Below are 17,913 nucleotides of genomic sequence, written 5' to 3' on the forward strand. Positions count from 1 at the left end.
AGTCATGGTGCCATGAATCTGTCATCGATTGTTGTAAAAACCGATCTGATTTACTAATGTCCTTTCGGGAAGGAAATCTGCTGTCCTTACCTGATCTGGCCTTCATGTGACTCCAGACCCTCAACAATGTGGTTAACTCTTAACTGCCTTGTGAAATGTCCGAGCAAGTCACTCATTTGTCAAGGGCAATTAGGGATGGGAACAAATGCTGGCCTTGCCAGCGATGCACATATCCCACACACGAATAAAATAAAAGAGGTGTAGTTAGGGAATTCCAGAGCTTTGGGTCGAGGCAGCTGAAGACCTGGCTGGCAGTGGAGCAATGATGAAAATCAAGCATACACAAGAGACCAGGATTGGAGGAGTGCAGATGTCTTGGAGGGTTGTGGGGCTGGCGAATATTACATAGATAAGGAGGGGTGAGGACATCGAGGGAGTTGCAAACACGGTTGAGTATTTTAAAATCAAGACATTGCTTAACTGGCAGCAGATGTATGTCAGTGATCGGGGAACGGGACTTGGTGTGAGTTTACACAAGAGCAGCAGAGTTTGGATGACCTCAAGTTTACAGAGAGTAGAATGTGTGAGACAAGCCAGGAGTGTGTTAAAATCTGGAATAGAAAGCTAGTCTCAGTCATGGAGCCATGAAACTATCATCGTTTTTTGTTAAACACCATCTGATTCACTAATGTCCTTTAGGGAAAAAAATCTGCCGTCCTTTCCTGGTCTAGCCCACATATGACTCTAGACACACAGCAATGTTATTGACTCTTAACTGCACTCTGTAAAGGCCTAGCAAGCAACTCTGTTGAAGCATTTGAAAAGAAGGCTGTGAGTTTTTAAATTGATGTGTTGCTGACCAGGATCCAATGTCGGTCAGTGAGTTCAGGGAGTGATGGGTGAACATGACTTGGTGTGAGTTAGGACATGGGCAGCAGTGTTTTTCATCACCTCAAGTTTATAGCGGGTAGAATGTGGGAGACCAGCCAGGAGTGTGATGGAATAGTCAAGTCTACAGGTAACACAGGCAAGGGGGAATGTTTCATCAGCAGAGGAGCTGAGACAGGGATGAAGTCGTCCTATGTTAAGGGGGTGGAAATAGGCAGTTTTATTGATAGCGTGAATATTTGGTAGGAAGCTCATCGCAGGAGCAACTATGACACCAGGTTGTAACCACTTTGCTTTAGTCTCAGACAGTTGCCAAGGAGAGGGATGGAGTCTGTAGCGAAACAAATGTTTGATGTGGGGTTTGAAAACACTGGCTTTAGTTTTCCTAATATTTAATTGGCCTGGCAGATGTGTGAAGTGATACATTGTGGAAAGATTTTATAATATTGTTTATTCATGGGTTGTGGGTGTCGCTGGCTGGGCCAGCAGTTATCACCCACCCCTAATAGCCTTTGAGAAGGTGATAGCGAACTGCAGGTGGATGAATGAGGAGAGATAACACAACTTTAAAGGTGGTGAGAATAACAGAGAGACCTGGGGTGTTTGTGTGCAATCTTTGAAGTGAGCTGGACAGGTTAACAAACAGTTAACAAAGAAAATAGATTCCTAGGTTTTATTAATAGAGACACAGAGTCGAATAGTCAGGATGTTATGTTACACCGATAGAAAAGACTAGATCGGCTCCACCTGGAGCATTGTGTCCAATACAGGGAACCACATTTTAGGAAGGACATGAGCCCATTGGAGAGGGGATAAAAGAGTTTTACTGGAATTTTTCCAGGGATGAGGGATTACAGTTATGTAGCTGGGATGGTTCAACTTAGAGCAGGGAAATGTAAAATCAGATCTGATCGAGATGCGAAGCAGAAAGCAGAGAGTAGTGGAGAATATGTATTGTTCAGTCTGGAGGGAAGTATACAATGGCGTTCCCCTGTTCTGAAGAATGGTCACTGACCTGAAATATTAACTCTACTTCTCTCTCCACAGATGCTCCCAGACCTGCTGTGTATTTCCAGCATTCCTTGTACTTATTTCAGATTTCCATCATCCTCAGTATTTTGCTTTTATTATCCCGAGGGTCACTGTTGGGATCACTGTTGCAGTATGTTAATACGATGGGCTTGTGTACAGAGGGGATAATGTCAAGGTTTTGTGATGAGTGGAAACTCAGAAATGTTAATAAACAGTGAGAAGGATAGTAACAGACTTCAGGAGGACAGAGACTGACTGGTAAAATGGGCAGGAACATGGCAGATGTAATTTAACACAGTGAAGTGTGAAGTGAGACATGGGTAGGAAGTATGAGGAGAAACAATATAAAATAAATGGTACCATTATAAAGCGGGTGCAGGATTAGAGAGACCTGCGGCGTCACACACAGATCTTTGATGGTAACATGTAGTGTCCTTGGTGTCAGAGAGAGAGGCACAGAGTAATAAAACTCATGAGGAAATGCTGATGTTTGCACATCATTGGTTAGGTCCCAGCTGGAGAATTATGTCCAATGCTGGTCACCACACTTTGATAAGGATATCAAGGACTTAGTGAAGATACTGAGGTGATCTACTAGAATGGTACCAGGGATCTGGGAATTCAGTTATGTGGAGAGATTGGAAAATCTGGGATTGTTCTCTTTGGAGCAATGAAGGGTAAGGGGTGATTTAATATAGAATTCAAAATCATGAAGGGTTTTGATAGGGTAATTAATGTGAAACTGTTTCCAGTGTCAGAAAGTTCAGTGTTAAGAAGACACAGATTGAAGGTAATTGACAACGAACCAGAGGTGAAATGAGGAGAATTTTCTTACACAGCGAGTTGTTGGGATCTGGAATTCACTGCCTGAAAACATGGTGGAAGCAGATTCAATAATATCTTTCAAAAGGGAATTTAGCAAATACTTGAATAGGAAAAAAGGAGACTGCGGAAAGTTGAGGGGGGTGGGTGTTGGTGGTGGAATTCATTAAGTAGCTCATTCCAAGAGACAGCACTGAAACAATGGGCCGAATAGCCTCCTTCTGTACTGCATCAGTCTCTGATTCTCTGAGAAACAGACAGAGAGTGTAAAGAGCGAGTGAGGACATGCGTAAGTGGGAAAGGAAGATAGATATAGCGAGAAAATCGGGTTTGCTTCGTTTTTCGGGTGTAGGGATTGTAATTCGTGATCTGCCCTTGCCTATTCATGTTGAGGCAGGTGACACACAAACTTCCTGCTGCCTTCTCATTTCCACGAATTCTATGTACCGCCTAGGGTGACACGCGGTGCTGTCTGTCTGCTGGGACCTAAGGTTGTGTGAGGCTGGCTCGTGTTTCATCTAGGATTCAGCTCTTAAAGACAGTCTGTTCCTCTTAAAGGGAGGTTGCACTGAATCACAGGAGGCTGCTGCTGACTGTGAAATGCCGCAATTAGAGACAAGGTAAATGGAGTACGAGGACAGAGAGAGGGTTCTGCAGTTCACGGATGTGGTGCTGGAGGCCTTAGTCATGGAGGGTGACATGAGCAGACAGGCCATGTTCCCATGGGGTGGGGTGCAGACTCTCAAGAAATGCACTTCGAAGTTAATAGGAGCAGGTGGCCAGGGAGGTCAGTGCAAGAAGTCTGGCCCCGAGGACCTGGCAGAAGAGCCAGAAGAAGTTAAATGAACTCACACGGGTGGTCAATGTCAGTGAATTCATCTCCACATGACATCTCCTGCCCTCAACACCAGTAACCTCTCACACTGCTCAATGAACCACACCCCCATCACTCACCCATCAGCTGTCCCTAACACTCAGGACCCACACCTAACATTCACATACTCCATCTCACCCTCACACACCTTCCACTGATACCAGCCTCACATCCACCTCTCCCTGCCTCCACATGCCTCCAGCTCTTCAGCGATGGCAGGCACATCACCCAAACACAGTGCAACACAATCAATGACATTCTGCCCTCTCTCTTACAGGACAAGGTGGCTCATAAACACAGGGAGCAGCAGTGATCCGGTGGGGACCAGGCATACCTTCATCCCCTGAGCCTGAGGGAGGAGATGATTCTCCACTTCATGGGACCGGCTGTGACAGAGCCCGTGGCATCCAGCATCACCGAGAGCATTCAGGATGATGTTATGTTGCTGCCTTATGTTCCTTCTTAACTCCCACCTCCCCCAAATCCTACTGTCTGGGAAGATGTACAAGCTGCAGATGGTGGGACCATGGACCTCCTGCTTTCCATCCCATTCCCAATCCCTCACCACAACCCTCCCCTTCTGATTTTATACTTTCCAATGATAACCCAGAACTGCCAGCTTCCCAGTCACAGCAGCTCCAGGTGACAGAGAGAGAGCAGCAGCACAGCACTGATGGTGAAGCCCCACAACTTGGTCTGAAACTCACAGTCACCAGATCAAATACTTTCACTATGTGTACCTTAGAGGGTGGTATAGAGTCGGAATCTGCATGTGGTGAGTCACCGAGCACGAGTGAGCTGCAGCCAGGCCAGGGGGAAAGGATAGTTCATGTGTCAGATCACCGGAGGGCGAGGTCACAAACGAGTTATAATACACAGGACTCAGATGTGAACATTGCTGGAACAACAGACAGGGGAATGCTGATCGACATGTACACTGAGAGACTTTGTCCATTGACAGGCCTCTCAGACAGTCTGTTATCACTGTCAAAGAACATGGAGGAGTCCGACTCCAACATGGCACAGGACATTGCACAGAGTTTGAAGCACATTCTTTCCCATGTGGAAGTGGTCACTAACTCCATGACAGCACTAGCGGACCCAGCTGTGATACAATTGTTGGTGACCATTGTCTCAGCTTCCACTGCAGCACAGATGGCAGACACCCAACGTCTCAGTGCTGCATTGCAAACTCAGACTCAGATTGCTTGCTGCCATGTAGGATCAGACTGCTGTCATCATGGCTGTGGATCTCAGTGTTCAAAGGATTTTGCAGGATCTCACAGCAGTCCAGCAATCTGTGATCCAGTAGATTACTAGGATTCCTGAGGTGTCACCCTGTGGGAGTGACAGTGTCTCCGTGGAGCATGAACCTGCTGTCCTCTCTCAGGATGACAGTATTTGTTCTCCCTTCACTGTCACTCCACCAGTGTCCTTGCTGTTACCCATCAGCCAGCCCAGGCTGCTGCTGCCTATGTCGAGGTGGTGAAGTCCGAATCCAAGCCCTCAAAACCCAGAGCTGCTCGAGGACGTCCTGCAAGGCCATATGCAGTCTCCCCAGTGAAAGTCAGCAACCTTCCATCAACCATGCTGCAGACACTGGGGAAACACTGTGCAGGATCCCTAGCAAAGTCGGGGGAACCCACAAGACAGTCACTAAGGGAATCCACAAGGGTGAATAGTTGCGTTGTGTTTGCATAATTGGATGTGTTGTTGGATAAAGATGTTAATGAACAGGTTTTTATTGCAGGATGGTAACCAAGCGGAATCTGTGATGGGGCATCTCAGATGGGGACAATGGTGGAGAATGGGGAATCCGTGGTGGGAAAGTGAAGTTGACCTTTGGCAACCGGAATCTTAGCAGGCAATCGCCGGCAGCCTGTCCGGGTGGAAGGCATCCAGGAAATATTCTGGAAATATCCTGGTTGGTTGGCGATGAATGGTGGGGTTTGAATTCCTTGGGGGTGAATCATGAGTCATGTAAAGACAGGGTAGTTATTCTCTCCGAGGAGCTATATTCTGGTTCTCCACAGAGTTCTGAAGTTCGTGGGAACAGAGGAGGAGGTGTCGGGCGTCTTGCAAAGCATTAAGGTAAATAAGTCCCCAGGGCCTGATGGGAACTAACGCAGAATACTGAGGGAAGAAATTTCTGGGGCCTTGACAGAAATCTTTGCATCCTCATTGGCTCTAGGTGATGTCCCAGAGGACTGGAGAATAGCAAATGTTGTTCCTTTGTTTAAGAAGGATAGCAAGGATAATCCAGGAAATTAGAGGCCGGTGAGCCTCTGGTCAGTGGTAGGGAAATTATTATAGAGGATTTTTCGGGGCAGGATTTACTTCCATTTGGAAACAAATAAACTTATTAGTAGCGAGAGGCAGCATGGTTTTGTGAAGGGGAAGTCGTGTCTCACTAACTTGATCGAGTTGTTTGAGGAAGTGACGAAGATGATTGATAAAGGAAGGGCAGTGGATGTTGTCCATATGGACTTCTGTAAAGCCTTTGACAAGGTCCCTCATGGCAGACTGGTGCAAAAGGTGAAGTCACACGGGATCAGAGGTGAGCTGGCAAGATGGATACAGAACTGGCTCGGTCATAGAAGACAGAGGGTATCAGTGGAAGGGCGCTTTTCTGAATGGAGGGCTGTGAATAGTGGTGTTCCGCAGGGATCAGTGCTGGGACCTTTGCTGTTTGTAGTATTTCTAAACGATTTGGAGGAAAATGTAGCTGGTCTGATTAGTAAGTTTGTGGAAAACACAAAGCTTGGTGGAGCTGCGGATAATGATGAGGATTGTCAGAGGATACAGCAGGATATGGATCGGTTGGAGACTAGGGCGGAGAAATGGCAGATGGAGTTTTATCCAGACTCTCGCTGGCACGAGGGTGTCAATATAAATTTGTGTTTACATTCCCGGACAACTGTACACCTGGATGTGTCTCCCCCAGGGATTACATGATAGTCCGTCAACATTCCACCAGTGGTTGGCCATAGATCCGGTGTGACAGGTGCCGGACCCACCCCTACCCTTGGCCCTCGATGTCGCTACCACAGATACCACCTTATCAGCGGTATTCCTTCAGAAGAAACATGGCCGATTCTGCCGAGTGGAATCCGCATCTCACTTGTTAACGTCAGTAGAAAGGGCCTTTACAATGTGTGAAAAAGATTTGCTGTCCGTCTTCTGGGTGATTCAAAATTTTACGTTCATTGTCAGCCTCAGCCCCGTTACTATGCTAACTGAACAGACACCCTTCCAGTTGTTACTGGATGGACGGTTAAAGGACGGTAATGTTATATTGTCAGCCTCAACCCCGTTACTATCCTAACTGAACACACACCCTTCCAGTTGTTACTGGATGGACGGTTGAAGGACGGTAATGTTATATTGTCAGCCTCAGCCTTGTTACTATCCTAATTGAACACACACCCTTCCAGTTGTTACTGGATGGACGGTTGAAGGACGGTAATGTTAGATTGTCAGCCTCAGCCCCGTTACTATCTTAACTGAACACACACCCTTCCAGTTGTTACTGGATGGACGGTTGAAACACGGTAATGTTATATTGTCAGCTTCAGCCCCGTTACTATCTTAACTGAACACACACCCTTCCAGTTGTTTGTGGAAGGACGTCTGACGGATGGTAATGTTATATTGTCAGCCTCAGCCCTGTTACTATCCTAACTGAACACGCACCCTTCCAGTTGTTTGTGGAAGGACGTCTGACGGATGGTAATGTTATATTGTCAGCCTCAGCCCTGCTACTATCCTAACTGAACACACACCCTTCCAGTTGTTACTGGATGGACGGTTGAAGGATGGTAATGTTATATTGTCAGCCTCAGCCTTGTTACTATCCTAACTGAACACACACCCTTCCAGTTGTTACTGGATGGACGGTTGAAGGACGGTAATGTTATATTGTCAGCCTCAGCCCTGTTACGATCCTAACTGAACACACACCCTTCCAGTTGTTACTGGATGGACGGTTGAAGGACGGTAATGTTATATTGCCAGCCTCAGCCCTGTTACGATCCTAACTGAACACACACCCTTCCAGTTGTTACTGGATGGACGGTTGAAGGACGGTAATGTTATATTGTCAGCCTCAGCCCCGTTACTATCTTAACTGAACACACACCCTTCCAGTTGTTTGTGGAAGGACGTCTGAAGGATGGTAATGTTATATTGTCAGCCTCAGCCCTGTTACTATCCTAACTGAACACACACCCTTCCAGTTGTTACTGGATGGACGGTTGAAGGATGGTAATGTTATATTGTCAGCCTCAGCCCTGTTACTTTCCTAACTGAAGACACACCCTTGCAGTTGTTACTGGATGGACGGTTGAAGGACGGTAATGTTATATTGTCAGCCTCAGCCCTGTTACTATCCTAACTGAACACATACCCTTCCAGTTGTTACTGGATGGATGACTGAAGGACGGTAATGTTATATTGTCAGCCTCAGCCCCGTTACTATCCTAACTGAACACACACCCTTCCAGTTGTTACTGGATGGATGGTTGAAGGACGGTAATGTTATATTGTCAGCCTCAGCCCTGTTACTATCCTAACTGAACACATACCCTTCCAGTTGTTACTGGATGGATGACTGAAGGACGGTAATGTTATATTGTCAGCCTCAGCCCCGTTACTATCCTAACTGAACACACACCCTTCCAGTTGTTAGTGGATGGACGGTTGAAGGACGGTAATGTTATATTGTCAGCCTCAGTCCTGTTACTATCCTAACAGAACACACACCCTTCCAGTTGTTACTGGATGGACGGTTGAAGGACGGTAATGTTATATTGTCAGCCTCAGCCCTGTTACTATCCTAACTGAACACACACCCTTCCAGTTGTTTGTGGAAGGACGTCTGAAGGACGGTAATGTTATATTGTCAGCCTCAGCCCTGTTACTATCCTAACTGAACAAACACCCTTCCAGTTGTTACTGGATGGACGGTTGAAGGACGGTAATGTTATATTGTCAGCCTCAGCCCTGTTACTTTCCTAACTGAACAGACACCCTTCCAGTTGTTACTGGATGGACGGTTGAAGGACGGTAATGTTATATTGTCAGCCTCAGCCTTGTTACTATCCTAACTGAACACACACCCTTCCAGTTGTTACTGGATGGACGGTTGAAGGACGGTAATGTAATATTGTCAGCCTCAGCCTTGTTTCTATCCTAACTGAACACACACCCTTCCAGTTGTTACTGGATGGACGGTTGAAGGACGGTAATGTTATATTGTCAGCCTCAGCCCTGTTACTATCCTAACTGAACACACACCCTTCCAGTTGTTACTGGATGGACGGTTGAAGGACGGTAATGTTATATTGTCAGCCTCAGCCCTCTTACTATCCTAACTGAACACACACCCTTCCAGTTGTGACTGGATGGACGGTTGAAGGACGGTAATGTTATATTGTCAGCCTCAGCCCTGTTACTATCCTAACTGAACACACACCCTTCCAGTTGTGACTGGATGGACGGTTGAAGGACGGTAATGTTATATTGTCAGCCTCAGCCCTGTTACTATCCTAACTAAACACACACCCTTCCAGTTGTTACTGGATGGATGACTGAAGGACGGTAATGTTATATTGTCAGCCTCAGCCCTGTTACTATCCTAACTGAACACACACCCTTCCAGTTGTTACTGGATGGACGGTTGAAGGACGGTAATGTTATATTGTCAGCCTCAGCCCTGTTACTATCCTAACTGAACACACACCCTTCCAGTTGTGACTGGATGGACGGTTGAAGGACGGTAATGTTATATTGTCAGCCTCAGCCCTGTTACTATCCTAACTAAACACACACCCTTCCAGTTGTTACTGGATGGACGGTTGAAGGACGGTAATGTTATATTGTCAGCCTCAGCCCTGTTACTATCCTAACTGAACACACACCCTTCCAGTTGTTACTGGATGGACGGTTGAAGGACGGTAATGTTATATTGTCAGCCTCAGCCCCGTTACTATCCTAACTGAACGCATACCCTTCCAGTTGTTACTGGATGGATGGTTGAAGGACGGTAATGTTATATTGTCAGCCTCAGCCCTGTTACTATCCTAACTGAACACACACCCTTCCAGTTGTTACTGGATGGATGACTGAAGGACGGTAATGTTATATTGTCAGCCTCAGCCCTGTTACTATCCTAACTGAACACACACCCTTCCAGTTGTTACTGGATGGACGGTTGAAGGACGGTCATGTTATATTGTCAGCCTCAGCCCCGTTACTATCCTAACTGAACACACACCCTTCCAGTTGTTACTGGATGGACGGTTGAAGGACGGTAATGTTATATTGTCAGCCTCAGCCCTGTTACTATCCTAACTGAGCACACACCCTTATAGTTGTTACTGGATGGACGGTTGAAGGACGGTAATGTTATATTGTCAGCCTCAGCCTTGTTACTATCCTAACTGAGCACACACCCTTCCAGTTGTTACTGGATGGACGGTTGAAGGACGGTAATGTTATATTGTCAGCCTCAGCCTTGTTACTATCCTAACTGAGCACACACCCTTCCAGTTGTTACTGGATGGATGGTTGAAGGACGGTAATGTTATATTGTCAGCCTCAGCCTTGTTACTATCCTAACTGAACACACACCCTTCCAGTTGTTACTGGATGGATGGTTGAAGAACGGTAATGTTATATTGTCAGCCTCAGCCTTGTTACTATCCTAACTGAACACACACCCTTCCAGTTGTTACTGGATGGATGGTTGAAGGACGGTAATGTTATATTGTCAGCCTCAGCCCTGTTACAATCCTAACTGAACACACACCCTTCCAGTTGTTACTGGATGGACGGTTGAAGGACGGTAATGTTATATTGTCATCCTCAGCCCTGTTACTATCCTAACTGAACACACACCCTTCCAGTTGTTTGTGGAAGGACGTCTGAAGGACGGTAATGTTATATTGTCAGCCTCAGCCCTGTTACTATCCGAACTGAACACACACCCTTCCAGTTGTTACTGGATGGACGGTTGAAGGACGGTAATGTTATATTGTCATCCTCAGCCCTGTTACTATCCTAACTGAACACACACCCTTCCAGTTATTACTGGATGGACGGTTGAAGGACGGTAATGTTATATTGTCAGCCTCAGCCTTGTTACTATCCTAACTGAACACACACCCTTCCAGTTGTTACTGGATGGATGGTTGAAGGACGGTAATGTTATATTGTCAGCCTCAGCCCTGTTACTATCCTAACTGAACACACACCCTTCCAGTTGTTACTGGATGGATGACTGAAGGACGGTAATGTTATATTGTCAGCCTCAGCCCCGTTACTATCCTAACTGAACACACACCCTTCCAGTTGTTACTGGATGCATGACTGAAGGACGGTAATGTTATATTGTCAGCCTCAGCCCTGTTACTATCCTAACTGAACACACACCCTTCCAGTTGTTAGTGGATGGACGGCTGAAGGACGGTAATGTTATATTGTCAGCCTCAGCCCCGTTACTATCCTAACTGAACACACACCCTTCCAGTTGTTAGTGGATGGACGGTTGAAGGACGGTAATGTTATATTGTCAGCCTCAGCCCCGTTACTATCCTAACTGAACACACACCCTTCCAGTTGTTCGTGGATGGACGGCTGAAGTTCGATAATGTTATATTGTCAGCCTCAGCCCCGTTACTATCCTAACTGAACACATGCCCTTCCAGTTGTTACTGGATGGACGGCTGAAGGTCGGTAATGTTATGTTGTCAGCCTCAGCCCCGTTACTATCCTAACTGAACACATGCCCTTCCAGTTGTTACTGGATGGATGGCTGAAGGTCGGTAATGTTATATTGTCAGCCTCAGCCCCGTTACTATCCTAACTGAACACACACCCTTCCAGTTGTTACTGGATGGTCGGTTGAAGGACGGTAATGTTATATTGTCAGCCTCAGCCCCGTTACTATCCTAACTGAACACACACCCTTCCAGTTGCTAGTGGATGGATGACTGAAGGACAGTAATGTTAGTCAGAGTCACATTGCTCGGTGGACCTTGCTCTTGCAAAGTTGATATATTTCAGTAAAAAAGGAAAATACTTTGACATGCTTGGCAGACAATTTAATCTACCAGGCTGAACCCCATGAGTGTCAGGTTTTGACAGAAAAGGCCCTCAAGGGACATTTTGTGTCAAAATCATTGCGGGGCGGGAGTGTCCAATGGAAGAAATCAGAAATCAAACCAGCACTCAACATTTTTGTTGATGGTTCATCTGCAGTGGAGGATGGGATTAGGCAGGCAAAGTGCGGATTACATATACAGGATCATATGGAAAACCTATTAAAGACATTGCCTTACAGTTACTGGCGAGTTTAAGTGTGCAGCATGCCGAACTAGCTGCAGTCACTTTGTGGTGACACAACCACATGTTTCCCCCACTGATTGATATAAATTCTGACAGTATGTACGTGTGTAACAGTTTAACCGAGTACCTACCTCTGTGGGAAGCGAGAGGTTTTGTGTCAGCAGATGGCAAACCTTTTCCATCTGTCCTATTACTACAGAGAATAGTAGATGCAGCGAGGAGAGGATTACAGAAAATACTATGATATATTGACCTATGTTGTGAAAATTGGAAAGGAGATAATTGGGACAACTTTGTCTAAGTGCAGTCTGGAAAACCAGGTGGTCATCTGTCCTCACCCTATATATATATATATATATATACATACATACATATAAAACAGCAGAATCAAAATGTGAATTTAATACCACTATAAATTGCACTATGGAAAATAGGAAGGCATTATCAGGTTAACCCATGTGGCCTATAAGGCAAAGGGGAGATATTGCTTAACCACCACAATGAAGGAGTACCAGTATGGACATAACCGGACTTGTCTGGTGAGCAAAAGTACGTTGCTTTTCAACCCACAAATACCAACTGGAGTAGAGAAGATGGAGTTGGTCGGCATACATAAAAGAAAGACAGAAACGATAATTGTTACAGAAAGTATTAAGGACGACTTGATAAATTTCCTGCGGGAATATTAATAAGCTATTCAGCCATTGCCCATACGTTTGGGTCAAGAGAGGCAGCAACGGGAAACCATTGCTGTAGTGTACTACAATCTGGAACAACAGTGGAAGATGATACAAGTTGAGATTGATGATATAATGATTCTACCTGGTGGGAAGACTTATGGAACTGGGGGTCAAACGTAAAGATACACCCTGATTTAGAATTATCTCCCATGTCCTGATAGTCGTTTCGGGAGTCATGGTGATAGATGTGACATACTTAATTTGGAAACTTAAGAAATTGATTAAGGAATGTGAGAGGATGTATGAACACAGGTTGGACAGCTACCTTAAAGGCAATCAGTATTCGAACTTGCTCCATTAAAATATTGACAATTAATAATGTAACACGAGGGTAGTTGTATAACTATTGGTAGATACTTAAAATGAATTAATGAATGACAAATGTATTCTAAAAGTTAATTTGCGACTGCGTTATGCTCGCACAAGTGATTAATTAAGTAACAATGATGTTTACATTGTGCTTTCTTTAACTATGCTTTCTACTTATGATCTTGCGTTAACAATGAAATTATAATTGCACAAGTGTACTACCTGATAGACATGAGAGTGTGATCCATTGGGCATAGCCCTGCATGATCAGAGGGGGACGGGGGGTGGTGGGGGGGGGGGTGTGTGTGGTGGTGGGTGTAGACTCAGGAAAAACACATAAAAACGTAATTGAAACAATGAGGCTCGTCACACAACAATACACAACGTTTTGAAACATGGAGGGGCTGGTTAGAAGGAGCACAGCAAACAGATGGTCGAGGAATTGTGGACCATACAGAAAAGCAGGCTGAAACAAGAGAGAGATTCTACCAGACAGTGTCCCTGCACAAACCAGATAAAGGAGTTTCTATTGGCATGAGGTATGATTAGACTCACAGTAGACAGTGGCTGAAAATGGTGACAGCACGAGAACATCGAGGAAGAACACTCAAAAAAATTCCCTGAGTCATGGACTCAGAGAATAGAAGGGCAGCTGCCATTCCGAGACTGATCACCTCGTGTCTTGGGGTAGTATAACATGCAAGTAGTGAGTGCTTGTACCTGATGATTTAATGTGTGAATAAACATTGATATACCTTCCACCAGTCCGATTCTGTGAATTCTTCAAGAGTAAGTGCAGATTAGGCACAACAACAATCTGATAGCTCTATACAGGGTCTTACCAGGAACATAAACACAAGCAACGCCACGAGAGAAAATTACACGACCAGTAACAAAATTAGCAATGCTTCGTAGAGTTTACAGCCTTTATCAAAGACTCACCAGGAGTAACAACAACAGCAAAGAGGGATGAGAAAATGACAGGGGCAGTAATTCAGTTAAACATGGTTTATAGAATTAATAGCTGGATAAAGAGTCTTACCAGGAACACCAATAATAGCGAGGATGGGATAGTAAATATATTGAATAACCTGAAGAGCTAAAACGATCCGATAGTCTAATGAGTACCAGTCATAATATGTGGAAAGATCGTCAAATTGCCAGATGAAACTCCTGTCCATTGTTGTAACATTCCAATCTATTGTTTTCAGATTCTGACCCATTGTTGTAACATTCCAATCTATTGTTCTCAGATTCTGACCCATTGTTGTAACATTACAATCTACTGTTCTCAGATTCTGATCTATCCTCTCCCTCTGTCTGGAGTTGTTGGTCCCTCTTACTGCCGGGTTTGATGCTCCTGTTGACATTATGTGATAATACATTGAAATGACTCCCATATTATTAGAAGATGGAAACCCTCCAGTGAAACAATTAGGGTCCATGGAGACTGACATTAATTCCAGTCACTGAACAAACAGGTTCAGTTAACCCCTTTCAGTCCAGCACTGTTTGTACCACAATAAAGTAGAACATTTATCTGGTCTGGATGAGATGTCTGAGAGATGCTGAGGTAAGGAAAGGTGGGAATAGCGGAGGCACTGGACAGAATCTTTTAATCCTCCTTGGATATAGGAGTTGTGACAGAGGGCTGGAGGGTTGTAAATGTTACACCCTATTTGAAAAATAGGAGAGATGGGGTAGACACTGTATTTACTGACCAGACAGTTTAATGTCACTGATGGGGAAATTTCATAACCCAGGACAAATATATTCATTGCTTTGAAAAACATGGAATAATAAATAGACAGCAGTAGGAATATGGTGATGACAAAGCATGTGTGGCAAACCTCAACAACAACTTATATTTATCTAGTGCTTTTAATGTTATAAAACATCCCAAAGTACTTCACAGGATCATTATGAAGCAAAGTATGACACTGAGACACAACAGGAGATATTAGATCAGATGGCCAACAGCTTGAAGAAAGAGATAGGTTTTAAGGAGTACTTGAAAGGAGGAAAGCGAGACAGAAAGGTGGTGACCGTAGCGTCGTGGTAATATTACCAAAATTGTAATACCGAGGATCAGGCTGATTCTCTGAGGACATGGGTTCAAACCCCACCGTGGCAACTGGTGCAATTTAAATTTCAATAAGTTATAAAATTCAATTAATTAATACAAATCTGCATTTGAAAGCTATTCTCATCAATGGTGCCATGAAACTATCATTGATCATCGTTAAAAAAAAAAAACAGCCTGGATTATTGATGTTCTTTTGCAATGGAAATTTGCCATCCTTATATGGTCTGGCCTCCATGTGACTCCAGACCCACAACGATGTGGTTGACTCTAAACTGACTTCTGAAATGTCCAGCAAACCACGTAGTTATCAAGGGCAATTGGGGATGGGCAACAAATGCTGGTCTTGTCAGTGACACCCACATCGCATGAAAGAATGAAAAAAGAAAACTGTGCCGTGAGGATATTCCAGAACTTTGAGCCCAGGCAGCTGAAATCCCGGACGCCAGTGGTGTAGGGATTAAAATCAGGGCTACACAAGAGGCTGAAATTAGAGGAGCACATGTCTCGCAGTGGGTTGTGGAGGTGGAGGAGATTACAGATATATGGGGGTGGGGTGGGGGAGAGACCATGGCGGCATCTGAAAACGAGGATGAGAATTTTAAAATCAAGACATTGCTTGACTGGGAGCCAATGTCGGTCAGTGATAGATGAACGGGACTTGGTGTGAGCTAAGGCATGGGCAGCAGAGTTTTGGATGACCTCAAGTTTACAGAGAGTAGAATGTTGGAGATCAGCCAGGAGTGAGTTGGAATAATCACATCTAGAGGTGACAAAGGCATCAATGACGTTTCAGCAGCAGATGGGCTGAGACAGAGGTGAAGTCGGGCGATGTTACTGAGGTGGAAATAGGCGGTTGTAATGATATCCTGAAATGAGGTTCAAGCTCATTTTGTGGTCAAATGTGCCACCAAGGTTGTAAACATACTGTCCGAATCTCAGACTGTTACCAGGGAGAGGGATGGGATCAATAGCAAGGGAACAGAGTTGACGTGGGGTGTGAAAACAATGTCTTCAGTCTTCCCAATATTTAATTGGAGGAAATTTCTGCTCATCCAGTACTGGATGTCAGATAAGCAGTCTGATAATTTGACAACAGTGGAGGAGTGGAGAGAGGTGGTGGTGAGGTAAACATGATGGAGTTATTTGATAAAACAATGGAGAGGGTTGATGAGGGTGGTGTGATTGAAGTTATATATATGGACGTTCAAAAGGTGTTTCATTAAGTGACATTCAATAGACAGTTTAGGAAAACTGAACCCTATGGATTAAAGGGACAGTGACAGTGTGGATATAACATTGACGAAGGAACAGTAAACAGAGAGAAGTGGTGAAAGGTTGCTGTTCAGACTCAATGACAGTAGACAGTGGTGTTCCCTGGGGCTCGGTATTAGGACCACTGCTCTTTTTTCTCTTGGAAAACACGAGGTATGTAAGGCAGAGCCCTCTCCTCCTCGCTCTTTGCAGAGCTTCCCCTCTCTGCAGCCTCTGCTCCATTTGTTGATCATGTTATAGACACAGCGACACTGTAACTACAGTCCCCATACCTCGTCCAGAGTTGGGTCACCAAATCCTCCGTCGACCCTGAATGTCTGCAGCAGCTCACAACACAACCTCCAGAAAACATCCACAGCACCTCGACTAACTTTACAATTGCAGAAGTAAGTTAAAAGCCCCTCACCTGTAGGTTGGATGCCTCGTCCTTTAAATAACACTAGAGGGGGTTCTTCGTGCTCCTGAATGTATGTTCAGCTGAGAGTGACTAACACAGGCGGTCAGTGGACATGCAAAGACCAAGTTTCAAAGATGTACATCACAGCTGCTGGAGTGGGTGATTGAGACCATATTCAGTCCCTTCCTCACACTACAGACACACACACGTTACACACACGCTAGCACCCCGGCCAGCCTGGGTTTCCTGTACAATGTGCTGGATGTGACCGGCAGTGCAGCTTATACCATTTTATGGATCTAAACTTCCACAGCACCAGTGGAGCTGGAGAGATGAAATGTGTGATCAGGGAGCGAGACAGAGGGAAATAAACTCACTTTAAAAAGGGAATTAGAAAAAGACTTTAAGATAAACAAGTTTCAGGAATATTGGTAATGGACAGGGGATTGGGATAATTAGAGGGGTGAGGACATGAGGGATTTGATCACATGAATGAGAATATTAAAATTGAGGTGTTACTGGACCAAGAGCCAATGTAGGTCAGTGAGCACGGGGATGTTAGGTGAACAAAATTTAATGTAAATTAGAAGATGGCAGCAGAGTTTTGGATGATCAGAAGGTTACAGATAGTAGAATGTGGGAGACCAGCCAGGAGTGTGTTAGAATAGTCAAGTCGTGAGGTAACATAGACATGGATGAGGGTTTCAGCAGCAGATGAGCTGAGCTCTCTCTCTCTCTCTCTCTGTTTCCTTCTCTGTCTCCCTCACTTGCTCTGTCCCACACTCAGAGTCTTATATTCTTCAATCCTGTCGCCTCTTACTTTTGTAAACTCCAGCTGATATAAGAGGAGCCTGGCCAACTTTTCAACATAAGGTAACCCGCCCATTCTAGGTATTTGTCCAGTAAACCTTCTCAGAACTGCTTCCGACCCATTTACATCCTTTCTTAAATAAGGAGACCAATACTTTACACAGTACTCCAGATGAGGTCTCTGTATAACTGAAATATAAACACTCTAATTTTGTGTCCTATTCCGCTCGCAATAAATGATAATATTCTATTAGCTTTCCTAATTACTTGCTGAACCTGCAGACTAACCTTATACAATTCATGCACCAGGATACGCATATCCCTCTGCATCTCAGAT

This window comes from Heterodontus francisci, chromosome 28 (genome assembly GCF_036365525.1).
Source record: "Heterodontus francisci isolate sHetFra1 chromosome 28, sHetFra1.hap1, whole genome shotgun sequence".
NCBI classification, from domain to species: domain Eukaryota; kingdom Metazoa; phylum Chordata; class Chondrichthyes; order Heterodontiformes; family Heterodontidae; genus Heterodontus; species Heterodontus francisci.